We start from the raw sequence: 14855 nt of genomic DNA on the forward strand, positions 1-14855 counted from the left end.
AAAAAAAAAAAAAAAAAACATTTGATCCACATACCCCCTACCTGAGACCAACTGGACGGAGGTGGGATTGAGTATCTGTCACCTTTAAGTTACCCAAGGAATCTAATCTGATGGTCAGTGAGCCATGAAACCATTGTCTTAATTATGCTCGACCACCTACCTTATCTACGATGGCCATCCACACAAACTAGGACGTCTTAACTAAGAGAGGAATTTCAAATGCTGGCTGCTCACTAATAATTAGACTAGTATTTACCACTTATGAAGGGTCTACGATGGCATAGATACTTTATGTTATCTTTGATCCTCACAGCAACCATGCAGGAATGAAATGTGGTCAATTTTCCTGGTTCACAGAACTTACATAAATAAATTAGTACCTGGTACAAATAAGCTGTCTGTAAATAGTATCGTTAACATTGTCACCATCCTCATTATCTCTTGAATCCTCGTAGCAGCCTCCAGACCTGTCCACTCTGCCCCCTCACCGGCCCGGGAATCTGTGTGCATCTTACCTTCTTACCACTGCCCCTTACCCCGAATGCCCATCATCTCTCACCTGGACAGCTGCGGCAAGCTTCGAACAACTCCCTGCCTCTAAGCGCATCCTCCCCCAATCCATTTTCTACAAGACAGCCAGGGTGATCTTTTTTAAAACACAAATATTAACCTTTCCTGGCTGTAAAATGGTGATAACTGTCAGACCACTGTGTAAGGTTTGGTAGGCTGGGCCCTTCGTAAAAGCACCCAAGGGAGGGGCAGGTGGGTGTCCAATCTTCTCCCTGTTCTCTGCCAAGCCGCAACCCCCTATCTCCCCCCGCCCCCCCCCCACTGGAGACTGCATTGGCCCTGAGATCAGGGTGCTTTTTGTGATTTATGTGCCCAGAGTGTGTGTGAGGGAGAATGGCTTGGTTTAGGGAGAGGGTCATGTGCTTTTCTAATTCACACAAAGGTTTTGTAGTAACAGCAACTGCCCTGAAGTTGAACCTACTTCACTGAGTTACTATGCTAGACAAATGTGAAAATTTAAATAAAATGGAGGTTCCCTATGGGAGATGAAATTTGAACCCTGGCTGTCAGTCTCTAAAGCTACTATCCTAACCCCTGTTGTTCCCTGAAATACAGAGAAGGGAGGCTCTCAGGGGGTCGGCGGGGGATGTCTATAGATAGGAAATTCTTTGGGCAGCAGGCTTTTTGGGAGAAGCTTCACAGAGGTGGAAGGTGCAATCTCTCCCATTAGGGCCAAAAGTAGGCCAACCAAAGCCAACCACCTTGTTCCCCCTTGTTCCCCTTGCCCATCTCACCTAGGTAGGTCTTCACTTTCTTTGACCTTCAAAAAAATGTCGGAAAACTTCGGATGAGAACATTTTTCTTAGGAGAGGGGAATTTAGGGGACAAGGTTATGCTTGGCGTCTGACCTCCGCGTCAAGTAGATTCATTTCAGGCTACCTACTTGATAGGTGAGGTGTAGCGATAAAATTAGATTTTAATGTGATAATCTGTCACTATTCTTCCTTATCAGATCATTGCCTTTGTTGGCCCTTGGATGGAACACTTGGCACAGCATTTTGGAACCAGAACATCCCTTAAAAATAATCTACTCCAATGGTTGGCATCCAAGAGCCCCTTAAGGATGGGGATCTTCACATGACCTTTTAATATCTCTGAGCTTATAAGTGTGGTAAGTTGGCATGGACTCACTAAAACATCCATTTCTTTGTCTTTGACTAGAACTTTAGTAACTTAATATGTTAAAACTGTGGACATCTCATGCTAAGTTCTAGCTAGCAGCTAGGTCTTCCATTGATAAAAAAAATGAAAATGAAATCACTCAGATCTAAAATTTTACTTGGGGCCCATGGCACAGTCCTGTTTTCCAGACCAGGATGTAGTTCCACCACTCTGAACTGTCATTTTCTTGACATTTAGCTCAGTGATCAATTTTGTTGGATATTTAGTTTCCAATCATACAGCCTGAATTTCAACTCAATACTTTTTTTTCAAATTTCATTTTAAAGGAAACTTAAGCTACTGTAAATTGAAAACCAGATCACTTAGCATCAACAGAAATAAATCCTGTGGAAAACAAAGCAATGTGCCTGATTCCCAGCTAGCTACAGTTGCTTACTGGAGATCTTAACCTGACGCCTATTCATTCATTGTCAAGGAGAGGGGTGGGAGAGATGAGGCCATAGTGGAACCCTGTTAAGGAAAAAGTGGCTCTAACTGAGGCTTTCTCTAGACTTCTTTTGGAAACGCAACAAAAAAGGGAATACTTTTCTCACAAAAAGTGTTTCATATTCCTTCTGCCTTCACCCTACAGAAGAAATACCATGTTAGAGGTTGTAAAATGGAGCCTCTGCCATCATCCACTGTCTTTCCCTTTCCAGTCCTTTCCAAGGACTCACCCCCTTTTCCTCTTGGATGAACTATCTCTACATTTTCTTCTCCAGGCCTCACTGATCCTTTTTTCTCATTTGTCCCCCTCTTCCAGGGCCCTGTGTCTACTCTGCTAGGTCTCAAGCCATGGGGTTCCCAGGTGGCTGATGAGGGGGCTTTGGGTCTTGGAGACAGAAAAAGAGAGAGTGGTAGAGGCAGAGAGCTGGTGGTGGTGCTGGATAGAGTCCACTGTTCTTAACCAGGTCTGTTATTCCTGCTCAGTAGTCCAGGCTTGTTTAGTTCTCCTCCCCATTTCCACTATGCCATGCAAGTGCAACTGAGCCTCAATGCTGACTCTGACACCCTGATGAAGCCCTTTAGCCCCTTTCTCCCTTTGCCCCCTTCCCTGTGACCCTGCTCCTCTATAACAAGCAGGATGCTCTCATCTTATCCTCTCTAGCCTTCACTCTGCCCTGCCTTCCTAAAGCATTCATAAATTGCAATACTATTTTGGCATCCAATGATGTAGGCTAGAGAGATTATTTAATTGCCCAACATTTTCTATCCCGTTCACCACCCTGCCTCAGCAAATTTTGGAAATTTAACCATCAGAAGCCAAAGAGAATGTGGTTATAGATACCAGCTTCCTTGTTACCTGAATCTTCTCAATTATTTCCCCCCGCTCTGTGTCCCTTGTGTTTTGTTTATGCTGCAAAGCCCTGATTATCTAAAACTCTTTTATCCAAAAACTCTGTTTCACAACCTGAAATGAGGTTGTGCTACTGGATGTGTTTTATTTACTTTGAAAACTGTCTAGCTCATCTGAACCCCTGCTTGTCTGACTTCAGTCAATGCCTGTCTAGATTCTTCAGATCTTCAGGGCCTCAGGGAGCCCCACTCCATTTTCTTATTGTTTAACCTCTGCTGCAGAGCAACTCTGATTTCAGCCTTACTTTCTATGGTGGAGACACGTGCCATGTTATCTGAATCCCACAGTTGTTCCACTAGCTTTCTTGTTGCCTACTTTTAAAACCCACATTAAAAGCATAAGAAATGGACTTTTTGAACCTTCTTTGGTATTCTGAGGCAACATAGCCAAAGGGAAAGGATGCCGTCCTGCATTAAGGCACCTATGTTCTTGGCTTGGTTCTAGAGTTGTCTGTGTAACTTAAAACGAGTCCCCAAATCCCCATGTTTTGCCATTTCTCAATCAGCCAGTTGTGGGTAATAATATCTAAGCTTCCTTATTAGCTGATGTTCTGTCAATTACAGAGAGTATAGCTTTAGAAAAGTTTACAGGGGACTATCATTTTTATAATTAACCTAGAGAAGGAGTCCTTAATAATTATTTTCATAATATCTCATATTTGGCAAAAAAGATAATAATAAGGTTGAGAAGTATTAATGGAAAACTGGCATCAGATTGAGGTTTTCTCTAGACAACACAGAAATGCTGATTTCCAGCAAATGAGCACACTTACTCTGCTTGAACACTTCCCATAATAGAAAGATCACTACCACCTTTAAAAGTTTGCATTACTGAACTCTTAGATATTTCTTTCTTGCATGAGGCAAAAAATATCCCTTTGGGAAATTTTCACCTGCTTGTCCTTCTGCAATTCAATTTGCCAACCATTCACCAAGCACCTCCTATATGCAAAGTCCCTGTGTCAGTCATCTAGGGTTACAGAGATTAAGTCAGCTTGATTTCTGCACTCAGGATCTTTGCAAATATTCTACAAATGAAAGGTTGAATGTAGTGTTGGACATTTTAAAGACAGAGATACTCCACTACTAGCCAAGATGTAGTAATAGAGATTTATCCTCCTATCTGGAACAACCAAAATGATGAACAAAACTTGTACAACAATAGTTTTTAAAACACCAGATATTAGGTAACCAAAACAAGTGATTCCCAAGAGATGGGAAATAAACAATTGCCCCTACACAAGCTTGCTGCCTTGAGAGACTTTTCAGGCCCTTGTGTGGGGGTGAGAATTCCAGGCACAGGAGTCCAGTGGACTCCCTGAGAGAAGATGGGGATGATTCCTGGAGACCAAGGTACCTAGAGTTTGCAGAACAGACTACTGAAGAGGGGAGAGCTGCACAGAATAAGAGTACCAGACATCTACAGAGGGTCACCCCTTGGATATTCAGCAGAGTATTTATCAAGGAATGCATGTGAGTAAGCTAGCCAGTGAGGAAGTTACCACCCAGAAAAATTAGAGGGAGCAGGACCATGAATAGTGCCTGCCACCAGCCAGACTGAAAAGCCTCATAATTCATGGGGCATTGGGTAGAGTACTCAGAAGTTTTGTTTTTTTTCTCAGGATTGAAAAATAATTCACCCTAGACTAAACACAGTTCTGGTTCCACCTAACAAGTCTTAAAAACAAGACCCAAAAGGAGCAAACTGTTTACAAGCAATTTAACTGCATCCCAGAACAAAGCTCAAGAATATTTATAGGAATACAAAAATAGCCAAAACCCAGCAAAGTAAAATTCACAAAGTATGGCATCCAGTAAAAAATTACCAGTTATGCAAGGAAGCAGGAAAATATGACCAATAATGAGAGCAAATAACAACCAATCAAAACCAACCCAGAACTGACACAGATGTTAGACTTAACAGACAAGGACATTCAAACAATTATCAAAACTGTATTACAGGTAGTCAAGTAGTGAAGTATAAACATGGAAGATATTTAAAAGACCTTTAGATATTAAAAATAAGATGAACTTCTACTGATGAAAACTACAATTTCTGAGATTAAAAATTACACTGAATGGGTTGACTTATACTTTGAAGAACTTTAATAAATAGCAGTAGACACTGTCTAATTAAACACACAGAGAAAAAAGAATTTAAAAAAAGGAGACTCACTGCTCTTGGAACAATTTCAAGCAGTCCAACATCCATGTAATTGGAGTCTACAAGGAGAGTAGATGGGGGGTGGAAAAAGAATTGAAGCCCAAGCATGGGAAATGTAAAGCAAGCTAAACCAACAAACATGATAGAGAAATTGTTCAAACCAATGACAAAAAGAAAATCTCAAAAGCAATCACAGGAAAATGACACATTATGTACAGAGGAACAATAGCAAAGAATAGCAGCAGTTTCTCATCAGAAACAATGCCAGTGAATAACAGCAATGTCTTTAAAGACGAGCAGCTGTCAACCTCGAATTCTGTACCCAGTGAAAATACCTTTCAGAAATGAAGACAAAATAAAGACTTTTTACACAAAAGGAGAAAGACTTTGTCACCAGGAGATCCATGCTACAAGAAATGTTAAAGGAAGTCCTTCAGGCAGAAGGAAAAATACCTGATTTACACAAAGGAATGAAGACCTCTGGAAAGGGTCAGTATATCAGACATTTTAAAATTAGCTAAAGCCATCTAAAGGATAATTGGCTATTTAAACAGCAACAAAAAATAATGTAAAGGGAGACTGGTAATATATATATGAAGGAAATTTATGACAAAAATAGCATGAAGCCCTAGAGGGGAGGAATGGATGTATCCTATTATTGTAAGGTTCTTAAGCTATGTGTGAAGTACAGTATAACAAAACAAAGAGTTCTAGCTAAGGAGACAAGGAAGGAAATCAAACAGAATAAAAAAAAAATACTCAACCTAAAAGAAGGGCAGAAATAGAGGAAACAGGGAACAAATAAAGGATGGGAAAGAATAGATCTTGTTATCCACTCTGGACTCAAAGAAAAAAACTGTATCTCCCTTTCCAGAGTAAAACAGTTTCCCCTTATGTGAAATGCTGCCAAGGCCTTTTCTGAAGCAGGTGCTTTACGAGATGATGCTTGTCCTCCTCAAAGTATGACCTTGTCTTCCTCTCATTACCAATAACTACAGTCAGCTCTAAGCACAGTCTGATTCAGGAAATAAAATGTCTGCTCACTGTTCGTACACCAAAGAAGTTGCAAGATCTGGCAAACAGGCATTGGCAGAAACCAGCAAAAACACTCATGGAAGTACATGTTGAGAGAGTGGGACAATGGAGGCCTGAAGATAAAGATGAATGGGAAGAAGTCATTGATATAGGAGCATTCTTCCTTGACTCAGGGTTTAGCATCCTGGCAAAAACATCAGGATCCAGTCATAATGCATTGCCGGCATGACTCTTTGAAACTTGGATATAACAATGGATTACGGCAAGTAAGACAGAGTTGCTAGAATGAACTTGGCAGACTATTGAGGAGAGGCCAAGGGGGGTGGATTCATTACTGAGATCAGAGAAGTCCCCATCTGTTTATATTTCCCAGGAATTCCCAAAGGACATTGCTTTGGCTAAAACAATAAGAAATACAGTGATGAAAAAAGCCCTGGTAACTCCAACAGTGGTTGTCCCCTGCACCCTGGGGTTGATAGGAGGAAATGGTGCCATAAGTCTAAGCTCCTCAGCATCAATAAGAATGATAGAATTCTGGAATGTCAGAGGTCAGGTGGCATTTCTTAAGTGACAGTAGAAGGTATATGTGATTGCTATATGGGCACAAGGGCTGGAAGATGCTTTAGCCCTCATACATCTGTGGCAGCAGCTAAAAGGCCAGCGTGCTCCCTGTGATGGGACAGGCGAACAGCCAACTAGGATAGTACCTGACTTGTAGAACTGTGAAAAGAAATTGTGAGCAGGTACAAGCACACCTCAAAGGAGATCCAGTATGTCCACAGAGCCACCTTGTAGTTATTTCCCCATTCCCCAAGTGCATAATTTGGATAAACAAAGCAGCTGGCAGTATCCTTCCACTGGTTCCCTGACCTACAGAGTAAGAGCCATGAGGTAGGAAGAGCCAAGTGGAAGCCTCTGAAACTACCCATCCGCAATCCCACCAGCCAAGAGAGTAAACCCAAGTCAACACTGCATCCTGAGAGTCAGTTAAGGTCACTATCAAAGCCAAAATATGTGGGGTTGATATACTCTATCATATCCATGTATAATCCACCTGTATGGCCCTTGAAAACATAAACTAACAGATCATGAAGGAAGATAGTGGACTACCGTGAACGTAACCAAGTGGTAGCCCCAATCTTGGTTGCTGAGCTATAAATGGTGCCTTTACTAAAACAGATCAACACAGCCTCTGGCACTCCATATGTTGCTATTGATCTGGTGAACATATTCTTTTCAACCCATCATCAATAACCAGGATCAAAAGTAGGTCTCACTTAAGTGGGAAGGACATCAGTACACATTCAGAGTCTTGCTTAAGGTTATGTGAAGCCTCTCGTGCAATGGCAAAGTAGCCTGCAGGGATCTTAACTGCCTTAATATGTGGGACACTCCCCTGATGACATCATGCAGATTGAACCTGGTAAATCGAAACAGAAGTTGTGTGTCTGAGAAATTAAACCCCACAAAGATAGCCCAACCTGCCACATCACTGACATTTTCAGGAGTCTGGTGATCTGAGGTGTGCTGCTATGCCATCTTTGAGGTAAAGGACAAGATGTTAAATCTTGTACCTAATTCCAGTCTTCTATCGCTGCATAACAAACCACAACAAAACCTAGTGATGTACAACCACCACCATGTTATTATGTTCACGGGTTCTGAGGGTCAGAAATTTGGAGTGTCTTGTCTCAACTTCTCAATTTCTGCCAGCTTTTCTAAATTGGGGTTCCACGGTAGAGTTAAGCCCTGATGCCCTAAGGCATCCATTTGTATACAATGAACTAATTTCTCTCCTGTGCATCTAGTATGGTACTAGTTATGTACTGTACTTGGGAGAATGGGAAAGAAATATTGACTCAAACCACTTTCTGTCTCCTGTGGCTCAAACGAGGAACCTCAGTTGAGAAAGGCTGGCTGGAGCGGTAGCTAGGGAAACTCCACCAGCTAGGGCTGACTCAAACTGGACTAGAATCTTAGGGAGTCCTCTTCACCTATATTTGCGGTGCCTGGGCTGGGGCACTTGAAGGCTGGGCTCAGTAAGGACTGTCAGTTGGAACACCCACACATGGCCTTACCACGGAACTGTGTTCCACCTGTGATTTCTTCACAGGATGGCGGCTTCAGGGTAGTTGGGAGAGCAAGTGTTCCAGTGAACAAGGGGGAGGCTACGTAGCCTTTTATGACATAGCCTCTCAAGTCACAGAAGGTATCTTTGGCTGTCTTCTCTTCGTGGAGGCAATAAACCCCTACCCAGACTCCAGCTGAGGGGACATGGATTTTGTTTCTTGATGGCGGGAGTATCAACGAATTTTGAGGTTGTTTTAAAACCACTAAGAATCTTTAGAAATTAGAGGCAGCATATACCACTCTGGGGGATACTGCTCTGATTCATTTATTGGGTGACTTGGAAGGCTGCCAGTTTTGAATGTCAGAGCAAAATCTGCAGCAGATCTTGCCACTTAGGCCCTATGACCAGTAGATCTCTTGGTGCTATTTACTGTGAATAAAGATGTGGTGTGCGTGTAGTCTCTGTCAAGCCCAATAAAAAGAGCTGCAGCACAGATCCTAGAGTTCTAGAACTAGACTTTCCTTCTGAAGCAGAAAACTAAAAACCATTTGAAAAGCAGCTCCTGAGCCCTGATAGAGATGGATCTTCTGACCATGGGACATCAAGTGACCATGCAGCCAGATGACTGTGACCATTATGAGGTGGATTGTGTTAGAGTCAGACAGGCACAGCAGTAGTACTTTATACAATGGAAATGGTTCATTTGAGATTGGGCCAGAAGGGATCCAGAGGACACAAGGAAGTTCCATCTGCCTCAGATTCCTGTGTTATCTACCTCTCTTGCTCAGTTCACACCTAAGGCCTTAGAGTTAGTTCCCTACAGCTGACAAATGAGAAAAAAACTTGGACCTAGTTCATGGATGGTTTGTCTTGACAAGTTAGTGCTAGCAGTCATTGGACCACCATACTATAGCCCTGTTCAGGATGGCACTGAAGAAGAGTGAAGGTCACTCCTCCCAATGAGCAGAGCTGTGAACAATTCACTTGCTTATTCACTTTACGGGTAGGGGGAAGCTGTCTGAGTTATGGGTATATCTGGACCTATGGGCAGTGGCAAATGGCTTGCTGGTTGGGTTGGAAGCCTCAAAGACTTGAAGTCAGGAGACAAGAAGATAAGAAAGCGTGGAGAAAATCATGTAGATGGATCTCCGTTACTGGGCACATAGCACCTGGGTCTCCATCTCAACACCAGGCACACCAGAGCAGCTCCTCTATAAGTGTGGCACCAAACCACTAGGTGGGCAAGATGTCTTGAGGATGCCAGCCAGCCTCTCTCCCTAGCGTCTCCAGGACTTGCATGACAGAGGGGATGTGGCGCAGGGAGAGAGGGTCTGCATGTTCCCAACAGTCTGACTGCCATCTCACTAAGACCAGTCTAGCAACCGCTGTACTGAATCACTGAAACTGCTGTACTGGTCACCAGAGAGACTGACAAGGAACACTCTCCATCTGGCACACGTTCCTTAAGGAAACCAGTCAGTCACTTGGAGGTGGGTTTTTTTCCATCAGACGCCTTCTACCCTGAGGGAGCACGGACTCAATCTTACTGGAAATGGATATGGGTTTGCCTTCCCTGACCCAATGTCTCTGCCAACCCCTCTGATGTATGTGCATATCTAGATGGTGTTTGAGGAGTTAACACCCCAAGGGCAACCCTTGACCAGTTGGTGCCAGGAGCCAGGAAATGATCCATCCTTACTTTCTCTCCTTGAGAGGATGGTCCTCAAAGGTCCAAGGAGCATGGAGCCCATTTGACCACACCAGGAACCAGCTCAACAAGTACACTGGATCAGCTTTCTTGCCATCTTGTTTGACATCTCTTACTCCCCCAATATTGGTGCCTGTGTTTCCCAAATCAACCACCTCCATCACCCTCCTTTCTCAGGCTTTGCTTTCTGAGAGAACTCAGGCTAAGACACTAACCCAGATCTCTTCATAAAACATGATTTTTCTGTGAAGTGAGATGTCCACGTGCTGTAATTCAAGCAATCTCTACTCACATGGACACAAGGTGCTTTTTTGTTGCTTGCTTGCTTGTTTTTAGGTAAGAAAAAAAAATTTGGAGAACACAATATATCAGGTTCCTGCTTAGGTTATGGTAGGTTCTGTTTGTGGATGCAATGCCCATCACACTGGTCTTCAGGTAGGCTGGGCAGGTGGTGCCTTGCACAGGGGGCTTGGCTGGGGAGTGGGTGGGCCTTCACTCACCAACCAGAGTCCTAGTAACCGGCTGCATCTGCCCAGAGGAAGGGGTGCCTGCTCCTAATTCCCAAAAGGCACTGGTGGCTCATGAAGTCCTGTACCTGAGAGGCACTTCCACCCAAGGAAGCCACATCCCCTCTACCCCAGAAAATCATCCTATGGGGTGGCAAAGTGGGGCCTTTTGACTTGTTGGTGGCACAGCTTTGAGACTGTTCTTGTAGGTGGTACCTAATCATATTTCACTGTAAAATGGAAGATGAAACTGATGAAAACTCTAGTTATAAATCCTCTAAGAGGAAGCCAAGAAAGAGATGCAGGTAAGCTTGTTTCCAAGAAATGAACTAAAGAGCAGGAGGGATCATGCTGTGGCCCAGGTGACCTCAGCATTTGGTGCTGGCTTTTCCTCATGGCCTTTCCCAGGTGACTGTTCCTGACCCTTCTCAGGTGAGGGGATAAACTGATAATGAGTGCACTGACATCTTCCGTGCAAGGAGGGAGTCTGCCCCCATCCTGTCTGTCAGCCCAGATCAGGCAGCTGAACTGGAGCACACATTTGCCATGGCTCTCCAGCATGCACATTTGGGAAACTGAGGAGCCCCCTGGTGGACCTGGGACCCCAAATTCTCACAACTCTGCTTTCTCTTCTGTCTGATTTCAAGGAATAGGAGACTGGGAAGTAGCTACGCACTCGCCCCTATCTGCCGGTTGCCTACCACTGGGGGTCTACACACCTGTCGGAAGTGACCCAGGAGGAAGTGAGATTTGAAAGGTGGGTGAGATTTCTGCAGACTGTCACCTGCACGATGGGGAGAGTATCCCAAAATGTGAGGGACTTGTTTTGCATCTTAGGCAGGCTGAGAGTGTGGTTCCTCTTCAGACCCGAAGAGGTGATTCTACCCCCTCTGCTTCCAAGTAGCAGGGAGGGAAAGAGTGGCCCTTTTGTATAATCCTGGAACCCCACTGCTTGGCCAGAGTCCCACCTCTGCTGCCTATGGGCTCTGTGACATGAGGCAACTTCTTTAACCTCTCCGTGCCTCAGTTTCCTTATGTGGGAACTGAGGACAATAGCAACTAACCTTTACTGACTGCTTACTATGTGCCAAGCCCAGTTCAGAGCTCTTGACTCATAAAATAAATTTATTCATTTCTTCCTCATAATGATCTTGAACGAGACACTATTCTTGTCCCCGTTGTACAGATGAGAAAACAGAGTCACACAGCTGGGGAATGGCAGAGGCAGCATTCAAACCCAGTGGTTGGCTCCACTGTTCTGCTCTTAGCCATGCAATAATGTGGCAAACATCACCTCCTTCACAGGGTTTGTTGAGAGATGGAGGTGAGTTCATCATGTGGAGTGCTTAGAGCACCTAGTGCAGGCCACCTGCTCAATAAATGTGAGCTGCCGCCATCCTCCTATTCTGCTCTCACTCGGGGCTGCTGGCTGCTGAGGTGGCGGAGGGCACAGGCGTAGAGCTGGGACAGCAGGAACCAGCCTGGGAGAGCCAGGGTGTCGTGGGTCTACTTCTCCCTGGCAGTCCCCCTTCCCCCGCCACCCCCCTCTCCACACAACAGGGAGGAAGGCACAACTCTCTCTAACAGTCCACAAAGAAGTTCTGTGCTCCCTTTGGGCCAGGTGACCTGTGATCCCATCCCCATGCTTCTGAAGCTCTGAACACCAGCAGAGAAACCTGATCACTCACCTCCTATTGCCCCAACAGGCTCTTCCTTTCGGTTTCAGTTTCCTGATGAGGAGACATGCCTTTTCTCCAGGGGACTGGCCCTGGGGGTTCTGCTCCCTGTGGTTGCTGCACACCCCCCACCGTCAGACCCATTTCCTGCCTTCTCTGCTCTCTGCACTAGCAGACTAACCTCTGCGAACTGTTCTCCTTGACCCCCTTGTCAGCGGGCTTCCTGTTGGGCTTGGTCAACGGGAGGCAGCAGCAGCAGGAAAGAAGGCAGGAGAAGAGGGGTCAGAGGATTTCCTCCCTGCTTCACTGGGGCCCGATGAGGGCTGTGACCCTTTGCCATTCCAGCTTCCGCTGAGGAGATCCCTCCTCCGCAGCACTGGCCCCTGGACTCTGGGAACTGTTTCCTCCTCTTGTCCCTCCGTCCTAGGGGTGCTTGTGGCTTCCCCCTGTTCCTGGTGTCAGGGTGCTCCCACCCCTGTTTGCTCCCCTTACCCATTTCACACCTCTGTAAACTGTGCCATAATTCATGCTTTGCATTTCCACCATCTGGTTGAACTCCGGTCCCTGCCAGGACCATGGCTGATAACGCTCACACAAGAGAGGATCGCTTTACGCACGAAGCCCAGAGGTGGCGCTGTACCTGTTCCATTAATTATTATTCCAAAAGCTAATCTGAGTGAAAATGTTGACTAGTATATTGTTAATGTTCATTAACATTAAAATTTAGAAATGATGGATGAGCATAAGAAAGAAAACAAATACCACCCATATTCTCAGCACACAGAGATAAGCACTGTGTTACCACACACATTTTTCCTTATCACAAAGGGATCATTTTGAATTTTTTTACTGGCTTAAACATAGTACAAATAATTTTCTTCCTCAATAAGTATACTTCAGGGGCACCTGGGTGGCTCAGTCAGTTAAGCGCCTGCCTTCAGCTCCGGTCATGATCCGGGGGTCCTGGGCGAGCCCCACACTCGGCTCCCTGCTCAGCGGAGGGTCTGCTTCTCCCTCTTCCTCTGTTCCTCCCCACCAACGCTTGTGCTCTCTCTTTCTCTCAAATAAAGAAAATCTTTAAAATAAATAAATAAATAAAGATACTTCAACACTAATGAAGTTACTTCTAAAACCTCTAACTCAAAATTCCTAATGGCTGCATAGTACTCTGTGTAGGGCCACTCCTATATTTTAATCAGGCCTCTGTTGACAAGCATTCAGGTAGGTTCCAATTTTTCCTTATTATAAACACTGCTGCAATAAACACCCTCGTACAATATAAAATACTTGAAAATACAACCGATAAACAGTCTTCCTCCAGCAAAAGTCGCACATAAGCTGCAGCAGCGGGGTCACCCCCCCTCAAGAGATAATAATATCTGCCTTCCCTGCCTCCCACTGATGTTGTGAGGTTCAACTGAGAAAATGGAGACGTCAGTCCTTTATACACTGTGACCTGTATGGGGTGACACTTACATACGATCCAATTCTTTCACAACGACCCCGCAAGGCAAGCATGGTGGATATATCCTCGAGGCACGTCGTACCGACAATTTTGCCAGACATAAAGAACTGAAGGCTTACTTTTAGGCTTTTATACATGATATCTCTTTAGCACAACAAAGAATTGTGTGTAAGAAAAGCAGCCTTCCAGTACCAGAGTAAAGGACCAGCTGGTAGTACATTCGATCTGTTCTGGTGCATGTTAACTCACGGTGCCCCTTCCAGAAGACCACGTCAAACAACTGAAGGAATCTGATTCATCCGAGAGGTCCCTGGGGCTTGGAGGTCCCTCCCTGCCAATGTTGGTTACCCCAACCCCTAGAGCTGATTAGTCATGATAACTACTTTCCAGTCCTTTCCTGGTAGTCTCTTCCAAAAAGCACTTCAGGTTAAAAAAAAATTTCTTGATTAAAAAAAAATAAATAAAACTGAGCAATAGTTTAGTTTTTTGTTTTTTTTTTTAATTGGGACTTTTATGTCAAGTGGAGAAGCTACATTGACATCTCATGTAAAAACCACCCCATCACTCAGAAGAAGGCACTCCATTTTGGATGAATTCGTGATTTACCTTGTACAAATCTAAGTTCGTGGATGTTCTCTGCTCTCACTGAGGCAATACGATTAAAATGTCAAACAAAGTTTCCCGGAGCAAGAGTCCTACACAGCTTTCAACTCTTAATGAAAGGCACCAGACAAGTTTTCAAAATCTGACTTGAGTCACGGTAATGCTATTTGTTAACTAGTGTGAAAAGAAAAGGGTTCAATGCGTTAAAGTGGTGATGTTCTACCAAGGAAAATGATGTTCTGAGGCATGATATTCTTTTTGATTGCTTCTTTTCTATTGTGGTTCCGTTTTGCCATAAAAATTCAATAAAGGGGACATAACCCTGTTATAATGCCATAAAGTGTTTTTATTTTAAATCCCCGTGAATTAAGAAGAGGCACCAAGCCTTCTCTCTGACTCTTTTCTCAACTACTTGTTCCTTTTTATCTCTTCTGGGAAGGAGAGAAAGGAGGAGTAGGACATGGTATTTGTGTGCCAGATATAACTCAACTCAACGGCACCAGGGGTCCACGGCTTGCTTTCTGTGTGAGTCAAGGAAGC

General features: G+C 44.3%; 1 long non-coding RNA gene across 1 annotated transcript in view; it reads right to left on the reverse strand.

The window, feature by feature from the left end:
- Positions 1-13030, reverse strand: part of LOC145722707 (uncharacterized) — a 28081-nt gene extending 15051 nt beyond the window's left edge. Inside the window, exon 1 of the long non-coding RNA XR_014147168.1 lies at positions 12260-13030. This is a non-coding gene — a long non-coding RNA (uncharacterized LOC145722707). The remainder of the gene's footprint in view (positions 1-12259) is intronic.
- Positions 13031-14855: the final 1825 nt, after the last annotated feature.

This window comes from Leptonychotes weddellii, chromosome 7 (assembly GCF_054177405.1).
Source record: "Leptonychotes weddellii isolate Sample4059 chromosome 7, ASM5417740v2, whole genome shotgun sequence".
NCBI classification, from domain to species: domain Eukaryota; kingdom Metazoa; phylum Chordata; class Mammalia; order Carnivora; family Phocidae; genus Leptonychotes; species Leptonychotes weddellii.